Below are 14,554 nucleotides of genomic sequence, written 5' to 3' on the forward strand. Positions count from 1 at the left end.
TAATCATTCTTGTTCTGAATTGCAAACCAATTGCAAACCATCCCCCTAAGCCGGCCACAGCTCCCCCAAAATTGAGGCCGTACAGGTCTATGATTGCCCCTAATCACTGTTTACTTCATTTGCATGTGGTTTTCTCATTATGAAGTCGTTACAGTAAGACTTGGTATAGGGCTGGAGTGACTCAGGGTTGGTTATGTGCAGCGCAGTTCTGATAGACATTTGATTCCACTTGGTCTGTTCTTGCCTACTCTATTGTGATTAAAAGGTACAGATGATTCTGCCTGATTTCTTGGATTCTTTTCTCTCTTTCTCTCTCCCTGAGTTCTGGCTGGCTGGCATAGTGCCTCCTGGATTCAAGTAATCAACTCTATTTCTACTGGCTGACGTTGATACATTTCTCCTTCTTCCATAGCACAGACTCCCCCTCTGACATTTTCTTCCCAGAAAACTGCCAGGGTCCTGTGATTTACTCTAGCACTTACTCTCTATTGTTACCCTCAACGGTAGTAGAATTGAGATTCTGAACAAATGGCATGTTTTTAATATAGCCAAACATTATAACTAAACTTATAACACTTTTAAATCCCTTGACTCTGCTGAGAAGTGCACATTAGGAGTAAAAGCTCGGGGTGAGGAGTTAGGCTGTGCTCTGAAATCCACTTCAAGCAATTATTGCCTGCAGCTTTAGAAATTTGGGCGTGTTTCCTAAACTCTTTGAGCCCTGCTATGATCATGTGTAAAGGAAACGAAAAAAACCTGCATCCCGGAGACTTCGTGCGTTGCAACTGAGTGGAAAGTTGATAGGCCAAGTGCCTTAGTCCATGATATTGCAGCTAACAGACTCAGACAGTTGAGGGCGTGGAATTTGGTGTCACATCAGGGTTTGATTCCTGACAATGCCATTCAGTGGTTGTGTGACCTTGCGAGAGCTAGTTATCTTCTTTCTGCTTCCGTGTTCTCCTATGTTAAACGGGGATAAGATTTCCTGTCTCCTAGGGCTGTTGTATGGATTCAATAGGATGGCAAAAGTAAGGTGCTTGGTAGCACAGTGCCTACCAAGCAAGTTAGTAAATGTTCAGTAAATGTTAGCTGTGTTGATATGGTAAGTTATCCCATAGCTATTATTATCACTTGCTCAATAAATGTAGTTACAGCTAAATTTAACAAAAAGAAGCTTCGGGGAAAAAAAAAAAAAGCAAAAACCAAAAACGTCTTTTGACACAAAAACAGGAGGTACTATGCATGATCTGACTAAGAAAAAGGCACTCAGTTAGGCAGCCCAGCCCATGATCATGAGTCATTTTACAAGGAACGTCCACAAATCTTAGAAAAATCAGCATCGAGAGAGAGAGTCATAGAAGTTTGCTCACTTTCACTCTTGCATTAAGATGAAACCGGAGACTGGGATGTAGATAGTGTTCCAGTATTTGTGAAATAATGGCTGTTGTATAACATGTGGGTATTTAAAAAAAGTGTTAGACGTATTTATCAGAATATATCTTTATTTAACATGGGTGGCAGGCATCAGGGTATGATATTTTCCTTGGCAAAGACAGACTCAACCACAGGGTTATTTTTCCGTAAATGACCTGGGGAAAGGCTGAGGTGGAATTTACTCCAAATGAAATGCCATGGTATACAGGTCATGTTTTTACAGAATTATCTGAATGTAGATGGTATTTTTTTTCTTTTCTTGGAACATGTTAATATTATTTTCCTGTATTTGAACACTTGTGAGGTGAGTAAATGCCATGTAAAAAACAATTCCAAAACTCTACTTGGAGCAGGCTGAAAGCATGTGGAAGTTTTAAAAGACCTCCTTTTTTTTTTTTAACCTTTAAAGATTTTCATTTTCTTGTCATAGGATAGCTAATGTATAATCGTTGTAGTTAAAAGACCTCCTTAATCCCAGAATTCTGTTCATGAAAAAGTTGCTATATATTGCAAAAGTTAATATATCTGCTGGTTTTATAGATACTACTTCTTGGTTGCACTGAGAGAGAATAAATAGGTCTGATAGTAGCATAGCCTGTCTCTCCTCTGCACCCTTTGTCTTCCGAAACCCAGCCCTGTGAGGGAAATGCTCCCATGCAGGAGTTTCTGGGAAATATTCAACAAGCTGCTTTCAGGCAAATAAAAAAAGTATTGGATTGCAGTGTATGCTGATTTCTATTATGTAAAAGTTCCCACCACGGCTGATTCAGTGCATCTAGAGTTGGGAAGAGATGCTTACAGTCAACGCCCAGCGAGCCAGAGCTGGCCCCAGCCCACTCACTGCTCCTACTCCTTACCCAACACTGACTCTGGTAGGGCTGACATTAGCAAAACTCCACAGAAAAGGGTAGACGCATGAATGAGAAACAGCCAATCTTGGTACCTAATTCCTTTGCCCCAGGTATGATCCAAGGGAGGACATGTGGCCCACTTAGGATTAATCAAGGTCTTTTTTGTTTTTTTAAGGAATTTGATATTTGAAAGCTAGAGAGAAGTTCTTTCTTTGCTCTTGAAGAGAAATGGCTATAATGTCATAAACTCAGAGCTTCTAGATTCTTGTTCTCCATGCATGTGTCATAGGAGAGAATGAGGGCCAGCAGAGAGTGGGAAAGATGAGAGACGGATGGATGGTGAGAGAGAGAGAGAGAGAGAGAGAGAGGAGAGAGAGAAATTGACAACATATTTGTAATATCTTTTATAGCTACATGAGGCAAAATTTCCATTATTCCTCAAGTTAACTTGAATTCAGTTTCTCTAACTTGCCATTTAGTACATATCTGGCAGATTCAAAGGATACAATACTACAAAACTATGAAAACGATGATTTAGAAGCATAATAATTCACACTTGATTTTTCCATAATTACCGTGAATTTTATTTAAGATTTTTAAAAACTCCTAAAAATGCATATGGATGAAAGTCGTATGTTTTCTATGGCTTTTGGATCCCTCTGTCCCTTGAAAATTATCACTTAAATGGGCTAAATGATCCATACTGTGCACATATTAATTTTTCATTAAATGGAAATATACATATACAAACTACCCACAAAAAATAACCTGAGACCCCGATTTGAGCTCAGGACACACACTCTAGAAAAATGATAGCTAGAGATAACTATGTTTTTCTTCAAAAAAACAAAACCCAAACCAAAAAACCCTTCTCCCAATACTGTATACATTATCTTAGAACCATCTGTTTCCATGGCTGCTCAGATAGCTATATGATTCCTCTGGTGCCAGAAGTTGGAATTTTGATTCCAAAAATTTCCACAAATACCTCTTGCACATTTTCATTTATTAAAGAAGACACCACAAAGATCTGAACGTTGAGGCATTGTTGCATCATGGTTCAGAGCCATGGCCGAGTCTGCATCGTGGCTTGGCATTTCCTAGCTCTGTGATCTTGGGTAAGTATTTAACTTTAAAAATCAGTTGCCTCATCTGTCAAAGAAGAATATTTATATCCTAGGAGGTTATTATGTTTTCATCTGTCCTGCAACCCATGCCAGCACCTTGTCTGAAATTTTCCCTTTCCTACCTGTCATCTACATGACTACCCTGGAAATTGCCAAAGTGGTGAAATAAGGGCGAGTTTTTCCACTCTTCAGCTCCCTCAAACACCTGCCCTAGGGTTTTCCCTTTTCCACCACTGCTGTATTGGGTAGGTCCGGTTTCCTATGCTCTGTTTTGGGGTACTCGTGTGTGTCCTGGGCTGATGACAAAGATAGTGTCCACAAGAGGCTCTGCGAAGTTACAGGAATAGATAGCTACTCGTATGTTGGGTAGTACATTGCTGAAGTAGAGGCAGCTGATAATGGCAGCCAGTCTCTGCCCAATAGTGGTGACAGCCACTGACAGGGCTTTTCTGCAAGCACAAGGATAGTCTGTGATCTTGGCTTCCACTCTGCTTCCTGGAGCTGGCCACTTTATGATGATGGGCCATATTTTCATGCTAACTTTTCCCTCTTATCCCTAACTCCCCTGTGAGCCTTCTGGTCTGGAGATTCTGTCTTCTTGTGAAGTCTTGGCTCCACCATTCCCTCATCTCTCTCTCAGCCCAGGTAACCCTCAACCATCTTCCTTCCAAGTGTGGCAGTTGGAGTCATTTCCTTCCCTCTATTTTGGCTTTTTAATCTTTGTTACATAAACTCTTTGACCCACTTTCTTCAGGGACTTCCTGTTGAGTCTCAAGAAACTAGTTAGGAAGCATAAAAAACAAAACAAAACAAAATCCAACCAACCAAACTCCATTAAACCAAACCCATAAAGGAGTGTAAATGTATTTTTCTTATTTTACTTTCCTTGTAGAAAAATGCTAAAGCTTCTGGATTCCTCTGAACAGTTGGGAGAAGGATGAAAGTGCTTGTATAAAAGGAAGTAAAATCAGAAAGATTGCCATTTCAAGATCTTATTACCTTAATATAACAGACATGACCTACTGAACACTGCTGGTCTGGTGTTGGGCATCTGAATAGACTGTGGCTAATAGTGTCTCTTTCTAGGAATATTAGAATTGTAACTCAGAAAGGAGAGCCTTTCTTAGGTGTAAACATTTAAGACGTAAAACTTAAATGTTAGTAGTGGTCTTGTTTCCTGCCAGAGGAAATCCATCCACAGACCATAAAGAAGAGTGTGGGAGACTTGCAAAGAGAGCAGAGATGACAGACCCAGTGAGGAACTTGATAGCCCTTCTTCCAGAACCTGGTACCAGGGGTGCCAGAATTCTAACTACATTCCTATTTTATTGGGTTTTAGGAGTTGGGTTTCTGTCATTTGTGACCCAGCGTCCTATTGCAAATATCCATCTTGTGGGGTTTCTGTGCAATTTAGATACAGTAAGCTCTTTTGATTTCTTAGCATAATGTCTGGCCCTTTATAAGCCCACAGGATGTTGTTGTTATTGTTTAAGACAATTCACTTTTTGCCGTCTCACTTGTGGTATCAAGATTTCTTAATCACTACCCATGCTTGTCCAAAGCAAAGTGATTTATTCATTTACCATCCATTCCTGTTCGTTTTCACCATCACAAACCCTTAGGAACCACCACTTACTTAGGGCAGTGTCTGACACATAGAAAGCAGTGAATGATTTGTTCAGCGAATGCATTTGGGATGTAATATAAGAATAATTGATGAATTTCTGTGCTTTAAGAACAAGCAAATTAAAATATCCCTCCTAACTGTTGCCACACATATTGAAATCAACATTTTGTGTTAATGAAAAAAATTTGGTCATTTTCTTGACAATGTCTGATAAAACTTCTATTGAACAAGTGATACTTTGGTTTTGTATTAATTCAGAAAACTGACCTACTCCTGAAGGTTTGGAATTATTTAATTAAAATCCACACAACGTTATTGCGTTCTGAACTTATCTTGACCTAATGCAGGAAGATCAGCTTTACCTGGAGCAAAAGGTGCAGAATCTCACCATGTCACGAAGTTTGCCACATATCTTTTACTACACATTATGTATTTAAACTTCCTTGTTTGCAGATTTTAAGAGATATTTCTAAAATGGCCTCTGTTGTGCATTGGTTGTGTGATTTATGGAAAGGAGAGGATCATTTTCTAGGAAACCATGTTAATATTAACCTCTACTATTTGAGAGAAATGTTGACTTAACAAAAGTACTTCCCTAATAATTTACCTGGATTGACATTCCATTGTGATTCCACTTAGTACAATAGAAGCTACACATTATTTATCAGCAAGTTTTGTACCTTATTTTAGTGCTCCAAAGTGGATATAAACATCTTTAAAGAGACTTAGACTTTGGCCTTTTTCCTTCCTTTAAAACCATTCTTCTCAACGGTTATTCTTTCCAATGAAGCTTTGTCTGTCTTTCTTTTAGAGAAGAGAATGTCAGGGTGTTATCTAATGAAAGCCTTCAAGAATAAATTATACACATACAAGGAAAAGAAAAAAACTCTGTTTGATCTTATCTGAAGACAGATGGAGAAGATCCAGGGTTTAAATTACGGAATGAAAGAATAAAGACTGGCTTTAAAGCAGTGAAAGTTTGTTTTGTGATGTTTTTGTTTGCCATGGATGCTTTCAAGAAACTGCTGAAAGCTATGAGTCCACTCCCTAGAGAAATCTATGCATCAATATACACAAAATTCATGACATTTCAGAGTTCACAAAAACCCTTCTATGAATTCTGTGTTAAAAGAACAAGAACAAGTTCCAAGTAATAAAGATTGTTTAACACTTAACTAAGTTGCTTTCCATGAAGATTCGTTCAAATGGGAAATACGGCCTTTGTTGTTTTACTTCTGCACCGACTTAGTATGTGTTCACTGGAATGCTCCCGTGCTAAAGACATCGCCTGTGCCGGGAGTCTTTGAGAGAGATGCTTTTGTGCACCTGTCTGAAACAGTACCTGCTACAATGGGACATTCTTCATAATTTTGGGAGGAGAAGGAATTCATAAGGAGTTGACTATTCAGCATTGGATGGGAAATTAAATTTAGGTTCATTAATCATAAAGAAGCCAATGCTCCAAAATGTTCTAAGTATTATCTTCTAATATGATAAATAAAATTGGGATGAGTTATTATTTTACAGAAAATAATAAACGGAGAACACAAAAGTGGCCTGGGCAAATTTGTTGCTATTTTATGGCCAGAAGACTTCCGCTACTGGTAACGAGCTTGTACATGGTTTACCAGAGTGTTAATCCACAGGGACATCTCATCCCTCTAACGATATGTATTTTTAAAAATATGAATGAACATCATGGCAAGCAAAGGATAGTTGATGTTTTCCTTCACTAGTGTATGTTTAGAACAAAAGCACAATATATATATATATATACACACACATATGTACATATATATGTAATAATATAAATATTCATAGGTGCCTCTGGCATAGATACAAACAATAAATAGTTGCCTTTGGTGATACACACTAAAATTTTAGAAACACAATTACTTTATCATGAGATCATTAGATCCAATTTCCTCCACTTCTATTACCATCATTATAAAACACCATTATCTTTTGCACCATCACCTTCCAGTCAATGTTCTTGTTTAAATTATACACATCCATCCAAAGGATTTTAACCCTATTGTCTCCTACTTTATTTTGAAAAGCACAGAATACACGCCCTTTAGATTCTTGCCTGAGAATGCTACATGCAACTGTTAGCTTTTGGTTCTCAGATCAGAGAAGGCTGATATTTTCAGAGCACTTTGGAAGGATCTGAAGTCGATGTGTTCCTCTTGATCAATGTTTTCCAGAATTTTCTGAGTGAGGCCCGGAGTAAAGATACATATGTATGACTTATTACACTGTATGTATACATAAAAACAAAAATTCCTGCAAAATATACTGTGCTGACCATCTGTATCATTTAAATACATACTTAATAAAGTGTAATCCACTTTAATATTTACTATTAAATATTGGAATGGAATGGAATCATTCTTTCTATTTTATTTTAATCTCTTTCATGAAAAATGCTGTCCCCCGAATTGATTTCACAACTCCTGAAGAACGAAAGCAGCTTAAAAAAATCCTACTAAAATCAGAATTTCCCAAAGTTTGGTGTGTAAAAGAAAATCTCAAGGAGCTCTTTCAAAATGCAGATTATTAGGCCCACCTTCAGATATTCTGATTCACTAGTGCAGCCCAAAAATCGACAATATTTCAGAAGCTTCCCAGATCATTCTGATGCAGATTTGGAGATGTAGGTTTTATCTAGTAATCCACGTCTGATTCTTGGATTAAGTTAGAGCAGCTGAGAATTATACACTGACCCTAGGCTGTGTTGGCTTACAACAGGGTTACTTTTACTGAGAAAGCTCTGGTGTCCCATCCTCAGTTTTCACTGAAAGATGCAAGAAACAATTTAATATCACACTTTCATAGGCATATCATTGAGACAGAAGTCTTCACAGCATAGCAGGGTGGCCTATGTGAAGCCTCAAGGAAAATTATTTTCAGTACTACATACCCAGGAAGGCTTCTCTTCCCTTAAAGAGTTGCTATCCTCTCTTATCACAAGGGAATATCATAACAATTTTGTGTCACAGCAGCTAAGACTTTGTTTGAACTATTACATTCCTAGCACCTAGAACAATGGTTGGCTCCTAGTAGATACTAACAAAATAAATATTTGTTGAATTGAATTGAATTGAATCGAATGCTTCCTTTTCACTTTGGCTGCCAACGATATTGGAGACAAATTTGTACCTCAACTTTGACACCTTGGAGATCTTACGACTTACGTATATGCGCACTTACTGCCTTTGTGATTTTTGACAATCTATGCTGATTTGTGTGCTTCTGGGTTTTTATGTGGCCAACATATATGTGACAGTGTCTATATAAACAAACATCACCAACAACTATTATGTGTATAATACATAATATTTTGAAATTATTTTCATGTGTATAACTTTTTCTCCTCACAAGAAGTTGATATAAAAAAATTAGAGAGTTTTCATGATTTACCCAATTCAGACTAATATTTTCTGCCTATATGACTCCTAGTCCTTGCATTATGCTGGGGTTGACAATTACAGACCATGGGCCATATCCTGTTTTTGTGTGGCCCGTGAGCCATACAAAACACTTTTAAGGGATTAAAAAAAATTCGAGGGAGACTAGTATTTTGTGATGCGTGAAAGTTGTAAGAAACTTAAGACTTTGGTATTCATAACTAAAGTTTTATTGGAGAATGACCACAACCATTTGTTTACATATTGTCTATGGCTACTTCCAAGCTACAATTATAGAGGTGAGTGGTTGCTACAGAAGCCAGAAACCCTATGTGTGGCCTGCAAAACCTAAAATATTTACATCGGGAACTTTACAGAAAATTGGCCAACCCCTGCATTTTACCTCCTGCTTCAACCAACCTACTTCTTGCTGGGAAAATGTTGACTTGCAAAAGAGGAGTGGCAGGCATAGTGGCTATCCGTGAAGTAGAATATTTACCCGGATTTTAGATAAGCTGCATAAATAAATCTCTGCTCAAGTGTAAACTAATTCTGCTGGTTTTTTAAAAATTAAACTTAACTGTTCTTTGATATTTCTGTTCAATTTATTGTGCTTGCCAAAATGGAAGCAATTTCCTATTTCTATTGCTATTAAGCCATCTTTCAAATAAATAGACATTCCTTTTAATCTTAGTGGGTCTATACTTTGGTATTTCCTCTGGGGATGGTCTAGTTTCTATAACTTGACCTAATGTGTAAAGATAAGAATATTATGCTTTGAGCTAGAATTGTGCCCAGTCTACCCTTCACATCAGGTCTATGGAGAGTAAGGAGGCTTGGAGGGTTTATCTCACCTTGAAATGTAGGGTTTCCGTTTCTTGAGCCTTGCAGTGTAGTTTCAACCTCATCATAGGATGGAGGGAAAAAGGGGTAAATGGAGGAGTATAGACAGAGGGAGTAAGACTAAAGAAAAAGGGGAAGATGGTTAGAGGGAGTTGAACAAGTGATATCCAACTCGTCTTCATAAACTCCTGTGGAAGTTTGGAGCTCTGGCTTTTACAACTGGAAATAACCTGGGTCAAGCAGTAAGTGTTTCCTCAAGGTCACGATCTGCCCCGCTGCTCCTGACCTCTTGGTTTCTACAGTCTATCCCTCTGCTCTGTGTGTCTGTCCTGAAATTCATAATCTCCTCTCAAGCCTTCAGGACGGGCTGAGGACTTGGATGAAATCATTACAAGAACAGCAGAAGCCTGTGGCTATAGAGTATTTGTTTCCCTACAAATATTGTGGAAACTTAGCCTCCTAAGTCTGCTGCTGACAGAGAGCTGGAGACTGCAGTGTTTGTCTAATTATGCTCCAGACCTGTCTTCTGAATCATTTCCCCCCTCTCCACTCTCCATTTCGTGTTAAAGCACATGACGACAATGCCTCCTGATGCAATCATCTGGAGTATTCTCAAGAAAAATCGCTCAGTGATCTGGGAAGATCTGCTATGGTCCTGAACAAGATATTTAACCATGTGAAATCACAACCAAAAGGGTTGCGTCAGAACAGGAAAATTAACACCTGTCTACGTTTTTCCTGTGTATTTTCCTGTGCTCTGCCATAAAGGTTCATCTTGTTATTCTAGTCTGGAAAAAAAAGGAATGGGGGGGGGCAGAATTTTTAAATTAGTTTTGGGTAATTTTGCCTTGAAAGAGTTTCCGGATCTAACGTTATTCTGGAGGAGCCAGCCTGGGTGTGGTCAAGCTTCAGGGGCCTCATCCGCCCCACCCCTGACTGCCCTCTCCTTCGCATTTGGGGATCTGGCTGCCATACTTTACTCGTTCTCATCCTTCCATGCCAACATAATACTGTCACAAAATTGCTAAAAACGTGCCTCTTGTGGACAACGTGCGGGAGTGGGAGGAGAAACAATTCGCCCTGCCCTCCCCTCCTGTGAAGCGTCTGCCCAGCACGCAGCCGAATCATCCCACTGTCTGAGCACCCTTGCCTACGCGGTGGCCACGAGCCCGTCGCCTCTGTTCCTTATGCCATGAGTGACTATCAACAGGGAGACAGGGATGGTGGGAGGAAAAACAAAACATGGAAATGAACATTTATCAAGTATTTCCTAAGCTGTGTGCTTTAAGTGCATTTTTTACTTGATTTCGGAACAAGTTACAAATGCGATTAGCCCCTTGGAAATAGCCCTAGTGGATATTATTCCTCTTCACACTTTATAGATGATACAAACTACTTCTCAGAGCGGTTAAGCACATTGCCAAAACCACATGCGAGTGAGTGGGCAGCATGTTTGTCTAAATTCAGTGTCTGTTTCCACCAGACCGCACACACTCACAAATCCATGAGCGACCAAGGAAAGGCACCTCCACCTTCTCTGAGAGCAATAGTAGTAAATACATTGCTGGTTTGCTGTCATAGATTATCCAGAATTTGTGTATATTCTCCTTTGTAGGGAAATGGTATTAGTGTTTCTATCTTTTTCTTGTTCTGTACAGGTTTAGGGAGAGTCCAAATTTTGTTTTGTTTTGTTTTTAGTCATAAGTAAGTACTGCCCTGTTAAAGCACTATTTTATTTGTGCATTACATTGCCTATTTATTAGTATACATCAACCATTCCAGAACTTTTTACTGTACAGACCTTGGTCCCTATGTATCTGGAATAGGTGTCTGAGTTTTCCAGATTGGCTTTTCTTACTTCTTCCCAGCTCTTCTGTTTATTGCTTCGGGTGCAGGCCTCAGAGCTTCTCCCCTAGTTCTATCTATTTCATCCTCCTGACAGACTGTCTATAACATAAAGTATGGCCCAGGGCTTATGCTCGTTCCTAATACAAGGAAGAAAGCATGAAAGCAAGAAAGGATAAAGGAAGGAAATGGTCTGTTCACTGGCAGAATAAAAAAGGAAGCACAGATTGTGGTAAGAAGGAACACATCTGTATTTCAGAGTAGTCTTTGAAGCTTAGACATGAAGGCTGGTTATTACTGAACTCAGCGTGAGGTTACTTTCCTTCTATCATCTTACACAGAGACTTAGGTAACCCCTAATGGCCACCTCTTTTTCGGTGGATGGCTTATTTCTTCTTTATCTGTGGTAATTAAATATGCCATTTGAGTAAATCCCTCAACTGAGCTTAAAAATTGATGACCAATAAAAGTGATCCAGCACCTGACTGATGACTAACCAGTAATCTCATTACTGTTCTGGAATAAATTATGTAATTAGTTCACATTACACATGGTTCAAAGCAATGGAGCCTAGAGCAATTTACATTCTCATGTGCTCTTTAAAGAACGGCCCTCCAGTGTTCATAAAGACATCAAACAAATTAAATAGTGGGATATCAAAAGGCTTTCAGTCTTCATTCTGGAACAGGTAAAAAAATTCAACAATCCCTTGGGAGAAGCAGTACACTTTTTGTGACTGTCCTTTTTGGGATTACATAGACAATGCACTTGTGTATCTTCGGCACATGCTTTCCAGGTGAAGTGTGCTTCTCTAGACCACGTCATGTCATTTCTGCTGAAGTCACTTCTCTGCCTATTGTCACAGAATTCCACAGTGGTGTGTTTCCATGATGGACAACTTCATTTGATTGAATCAGTTTTAGACAATACACTCAAACTTAGAAACATTTTTTCTTTTTGTTGTTATTGTTGTTGTAGAAAATACGTATTGTGACTCTTGCAGGAATTTAAGGCTGACGTTTTGATAAATGTGAACAGTGATGTGCTGCTATCAAGCAGCAGTTACTCACTTATGGATGTTTGTTTTCTTGTGTCCCAGCCTCCTAACAATTTTAGATAAAATTTCTGCATAGGTGGGACGCCTGGGTGGCTCAGTCGGTTAAGCATCTGCCTTCAGCTCAGGTCATGATCCCAGGGTTCTGGGATCGAGTCCTGCGTCGGGCTCCCTTCTCCCTCTGCCTCTCTCTCTCTCTGTCTCTGAGGAATAAATAAAATCTTTAAAAAAAATATTCTGCATAGGATATTAATCACGGCTCCTTAATATTTTCCAATGATCCCTCTATGCTGAGGTTTTTTGTTTTTGTTTTGTTTGACACTGGCTGAAAGACAAATTTTATTACTTTCATGTACAGAAAATTCAGCAGTGTCCACTCAGCCCAGTTTGGTGGCCAGTTCTTTAGCCTTTGCCTTTTCCAGCTTGGTGATGCGAGCCACAGACTTCAGACCCAGGATGTTGCCTCCCCAGTGGTGGCAGATCTCATTGTATCTGTCATTGTAATTGGTCCTGATGGCTTCCACCAGCTTTGCCAGAGCTCCTTTGTCTTCCGAGTTGACCTGTGTGAAGGCGACAGTGGTGCAGGTCTTCCTGTGGACCAGACGCCCCAGCCAGGCCTTCCCCTTGATAGTGCAGTAGGGAACCCCGATCTTACGACACAGGGCAGGCAGGAAAACCACCAGCTCGATGGGATCCACATCATGTGTAATCACTACCAGCTGAGCCTTCTTGTTTTCCACCAAGGTGGTGACAGTGTTAACCGCAGCTCGAAGGATGGGTGGCCTCTTAGTGGGGACATCCCCTTTGCCTGCAGCTTTCTTCTCGGCCTGGGCCAACCATCTCTGCTTCTTCTCCTGCTTTGTCTCTGGTCCGTACTTGTGGGCCAGCTTAAGCAGTCGAGTAGCTGTCTGGCGGTCCAAGGCCTGGGTGAACTGGTGAATTGCGGGAGGCACTTTTAGACGTTTATAGAGAATAGCCCTTTGCCGTTGCAGCCACATGTAGTGGGGCCATTTGACAAAGTAGGAGAGGTCCCTTTTGGGCTGGATGTCCTGTCCGATGCCAAAATTCTTGGGCCTCTTCACGAACAGGGGACTGACCACCTTCTTGGCCTCCTCCTGCTTCTTCTTCACGACAGCAGGGCCCCGGGGCCACCTTCTTCCCCCTTCACCTTCTTCCCTTTCGGCATCTTGGGTTGCTGGAGGAGAGAGCTCTATGCTGAGTTTTAACTGTGGGTTATGGCAGAAAGAACTGAAATAATTTTTTCCCCTTAGAGAGTGTCTTGCCTTTCATTCATTCTGGCTGAGCTCACAGCCCTCACCATATCGGCCTCCCCTGTTTTCTTATCTTTTCCAGGTCTCTCTCCTCCCTGTGGGAGTAACAATGGCCGATACACAGGCACAATTGGTTTATATCGATCAAAGGAAATGTAAAGAGGAAAGCGGAGTGTTCTGGGAACTCTCCATGATCCCGAAAAAGTAACGAGGCATTAAATCAATACAGAAAACAACTCGATGTAATTCATCCTCACTCTTTATTCCACAATCTGAAATACTTTCCACAGTCTGTGAACATTTCCAGGTTTTATTAGTGTTTAGTATAATGTCAAGTCATGCTTCTCTCTATGGCAACATGAGAAAAGAATGCTCCTTCTAAACCTGAAGGATAGAAAAGTCTGCCATGGTAGAGATGTATTGTTTACATAGCAATATATGGAAATGTTTCATTTCTGATAAGTTGTAGTCCCAGATAAGAGAAATTTTGTATCATTAAACTCCAAAACCTTAAGAAAATATATCGGTGTCACATAGAGAGAATTCTAGAAATAACTTTACATTTTTTCAATGACTCAGAACTATCATTATGAATATTAAATCTCTGTACTTTTCTAAAGCCAATTCTCTCTTGATGGATTGGTAAGTAGGTCCTATACTAGTAAAGGGTAAAAAAAAAAAAAAGGCTATTTTCTGATAACATATTGAATTAGTTTGCTAGGACTACCATAAAAAAATACCATAGGCTGAGTGGCTTAAACAACAGAAATTTATTTATTTGCACCATCTGGGGCCTGGAAGTCTAAGATCAAGGTGTTGGCAGCTCTTGGTTTCTTTTAAAGCCTCTTTTCTTGGTTTGCAGATGGCCACCTTCTCCCTCTGTCCTCACCTTATGGACCCTAGACTGGATTATGGCTCAGACTATGACCTCACTTTTACTTAATCTTCTCTTTAAAGGCCCTATCTCCAAATATGGTCACATTCTGAGGTTCTGGGAGTAGAGAGGCTTCAACATATGAATTTTGGAGGGACATTTATCTTTTTACACATACCTACTGTTGAATTCTGACAACTACATTTGTAATTTTGATT

At 39.7% G+C, this 14,554-nt stretch overlaps 1 pseudogene; it reads right to left on the reverse strand.

Annotated features, from left to right (window-relative positions):
- Positions 1-12,568: 12,568 nt before the first annotated feature.
- Positions 12,569-13,377, reverse strand: LOC112835905 (large ribosomal subunit protein eL8 pseudogene; annotated as a pseudogene).
- Between the last annotated feature and the right edge of the window lie 1,177 nt (positions 13,378-14,554).

The sequence above is a fragment of the Callorhinus ursinus genome, unplaced genomic scaffold, assembly GCF_003265705.2.
Source record: "Callorhinus ursinus isolate GAN/ISIS: 27379988/994484 unplaced genomic scaffold, GSC_fseal_2.0 scaffold4, whole genome shotgun sequence".
In the NCBI taxonomy this organism is placed as follows: Eukaryota; Metazoa; Chordata; class Mammalia; order Carnivora; family Otariidae; genus Callorhinus; species Callorhinus ursinus.